Genomic DNA, 3,349 nt, shown 5'->3' on the forward strand with positions numbered 1-3,349 from the left:
AATAACTTCCTGAATTAGGAGATGAGAGCAAAGAAGTAAATTAAGAAATTAGCAAGGAACAGGGGATTGAAATGAGGGCTCTATTGCACTGGGCAAGGATGATCTTTTCTGAATTGACATTTGACCATAAACTTGATGATAAAAACCTTAGCCAAGCAAAGAACTGGTAGGAGAGGACTATAGGCAAAGAAAACAACAAATATCTTCTCCATGAAGACAAGACTCAGAAGAGTCGAGAGGACAAATGAAGGGCAATAGGACAAATGTGTGAAAAATATGAAAGGAGGCTAGATCTGAGGGGGACAGAAGCCAGTCCTATAGGAATCCACAAACCTTGGTAAAAGATTCCTACCAAGGAATTTATTTTAGCAGCGTTAGTCATTGATGCATCCACATTATACATCCAACATAATTAATTGATTAGAGAAAAGACGATATAAAAATGTAGAAGTGCTAGTTTGTGATAACATAAGTATGATAACAAGGCCACTAAAATAATTGAATTTGTATTTTCAGAAGTATTTGCAAAGACTCATATTTGGTAATCCATCAGAACTAGACCGTAAGATCCTATTTCTGAAGATGCTGCATGCTTTGATCACAGGACATGGAGAAATCAGTCTGGAAGCTTCCTTCCTGCTGACTAGCCCTTCTAATGCTGGAAGTTGCTATGTAGGCTGCTTGGGGAGAATTGTCATCAACAGTTTTATTCGGCTTTAGATCCTGTGTGTTGCCATACCTGCCAGACAAGATGCGTCTACTGATGCGGTAGAGGTGTGACTATTTGGAGGGATAGCCAACACTTTTGGGCTGGATTTGAGGCCTGCTTCACAGGAACGAATCCACTGAGAACTGGTGACTGCCGAACCCTGAACTCTGACTGGGCCATCTGTATCATCGCCTCCAAGGCTCAGGGAACAGTACAGAAGAGACGGTGGGAAGAATGTAAGAGCCGCAGGAAGGGACGCAATGTCATCGAATGCTGTCATCTGGGCATGGACGTGGCTGTTGCACACTAGAACTCTCAACAGCTGTGATTTCCCGTGTAAAACATGAATAAGATTGGGTCCATTGATACTCTATTATGGAGGGGAGTGGTGCTCCTAAGCCCAGCCTGTCCCCTAGGCAGCTGGTGGTTGCTGGAGGAGGGAGAGACATTTTCTTTTTTTAAAGTGAATATGCACTTTTTTTAACTTTCAAATTTCACTAAGACATGTGCAATATGGCAATTTTATTGGACACTTAACCCTACCTAGGATATGGTTGCATGCTGGGACTTAGCAAAAGGGCCCAGTTCACACTTAACACGAATTCAATACTTTTTTGAATAACTAAAATGCCAAGCAAAAGGCATTCGACTGCTTTATTAAAAATTTACTATTAAAGGTCTTTCTATTTAGGCTACTAACAAACGCAATAAAGACAGCTATGCTAATTTAACACAATTGGTCAATTATATCTTTTAGTCCACAAGTATATTATTAAATGACAGAAAACATCTAATGCAACTGTTTCTACAGAAAGTTTTTTCAGAAAGAAAGATTTTACAGACCTCACACATCTTATACCCACCCCAGAAGTCTCTAATGAGGATAAAGCTAAAATCTTTCTTTTCAAGAAGTTATGACTAAAGTTGCTATGTTATCAGAATGTGCATTTGTGATCTGTCACCAGCATTGGGACAAGAGTCACATATTCCCAAAGAAGCATAGGCTATGTTGTGATTGCCACAGCAAAGCAAGCACTGCATTGAAAACTATCACATCCCAGGAATTAAATATGTCCAGCCACATTCGTAGGCCCTTCCTCCACGTCAGTATCGTAAAAAGTTTCAATGCCACTTTGTCTTGTTCAGTAACCAAGTTTATAGTCACACCTTTCCTCCTCCAAGTTGACCCTTCAGGCAATTCTGTGAATACAGTTTTCACTATTGACAGATGGATCATAGTTTCTAGCTAAAGAAACTTGTGGTATACCAATTCCATCAGCCAACAAGCCAGTAGAGTAGTGACCAAAACATGGCTTAGCCCATGGTAAGAATTCCCTCATGATGCTGTCTTTCTCCTGCTGGTTCATGTCACCATGCAGAAGCAGAATCAGAGAAGTCCTGGCCCATAATTTCTCAATGAGCCCATATTTTCTCACCTTGAACTTTGTATTGAGAAAAATAACCACCTTGTGTAATAGTCAATGTCTCCTACAAGTCACAAAGTGTCCAATTTCTATTCCTGTCTTTCAGTGCTAAAATAAAACTGATTCCTTCAAGGGTCAATTATTCCCTCTTCAGCAGAAATTGAGTTGAATAGCTCATGAATTTTTTGGTCACTTCTAACACAGCAGTTGGCACTGTTGCAGAAAGCTACACAACTAGAATGCTTGTATTTAATTTTTGGAAAAATCCCATAGATCTGGTCCTTAAACCTCCAGTTTAACATTTTATCAGCTTCATCCAAAACAAATACTTAGATCCATTTTGGTGAAAGGTATCTTCTGTTTAACATATCAGGACTTTCCCTGGCATGCCAACAGTACATGGGGCTTTGGCTTATAGTCTCTGTGTTTCATTTTGAACGTTTGTTCCTCCCATGCAGGTACAACAAGTTGCTCTCATTTAGTCTCCAAATGCCAAAACTACCCTTTGTTGAGCCTGTTCTTCAGTAGGGACCAATAACAGTGCTAGGGTCTCCTGAACTCAATCTCTATCTCTTGCAGGATGAAAATGCCAAATGTGGCTATCTTGCCAGTACCTACCAGAGCTTGAGCAATCACATCACGTTTTTACTAGAAGAAATAATAGTTCTCTGCAGATTAACTGAAAGCTTCTCAAAACCGTAAATGTAGATGTCTTGAAGAAGAGCTTCCTTTAAAATCATATCATTAAACTTATCAACAATTTCCTTCCAGTTGGTCTCAATGATGCTACCAGGGTACATTCCCTCTGGGCTGCCATGTTTTCTACTGTTATAATCCCCAGAGCCACAAGCTATGATCCAAAAACTTGATTTTTCAATGCCCAACTGAAAAAGAGACATTTTCTTAATTGATATAATCACTGGTAAATTGTCTGTGTTCCTGTAAATAACACCTCACTCATGCTCCCATAAGCAACCCTAATTAAACTCACTGAGTCACATAATAGCAACGATAGTAGTAATAATGACATTAAAATAGAAAGGGGAATATTTGGGAAGAAGAAAGGGATCAGTGGGAACTGGAGGGGAGCAAAGAGGGTAATGGAGGGTGAATGTGATCAAAACACATCACACACATGTATTAAAATGTCATAATGAAACCCATTACTGTATATAATTAATATAGCTAATAAGACTTTTCAACAAAAAAGAAATAT

The 3,349-nt window shown here is 39.2% G+C and overlaps 1 pseudogene; it reads right to left on the reverse strand.

The window, feature by feature from the left end:
- Positions 1 to 1,773: 1,773 nt before the first annotated feature.
- LOC103740088 lies at positions 1,774 to 3,032 on the reverse strand (annotated as a pseudogene).
- Between the last annotated feature and the right edge of the window lie 317 nt (positions 3,033 to 3,349).

The sequence above is a fragment of the Nannospalax galili genome, unplaced genomic scaffold (genome assembly GCF_000622305.1).
Source record: "Nannospalax galili isolate Female #2095 unplaced genomic scaffold, S.galili_v1.0 scaffold59, whole genome shotgun sequence".
Taxonomy (NCBI): Eukaryota; Metazoa; Chordata; class Mammalia; order Rodentia; family Spalacidae; genus Nannospalax; species Nannospalax galili.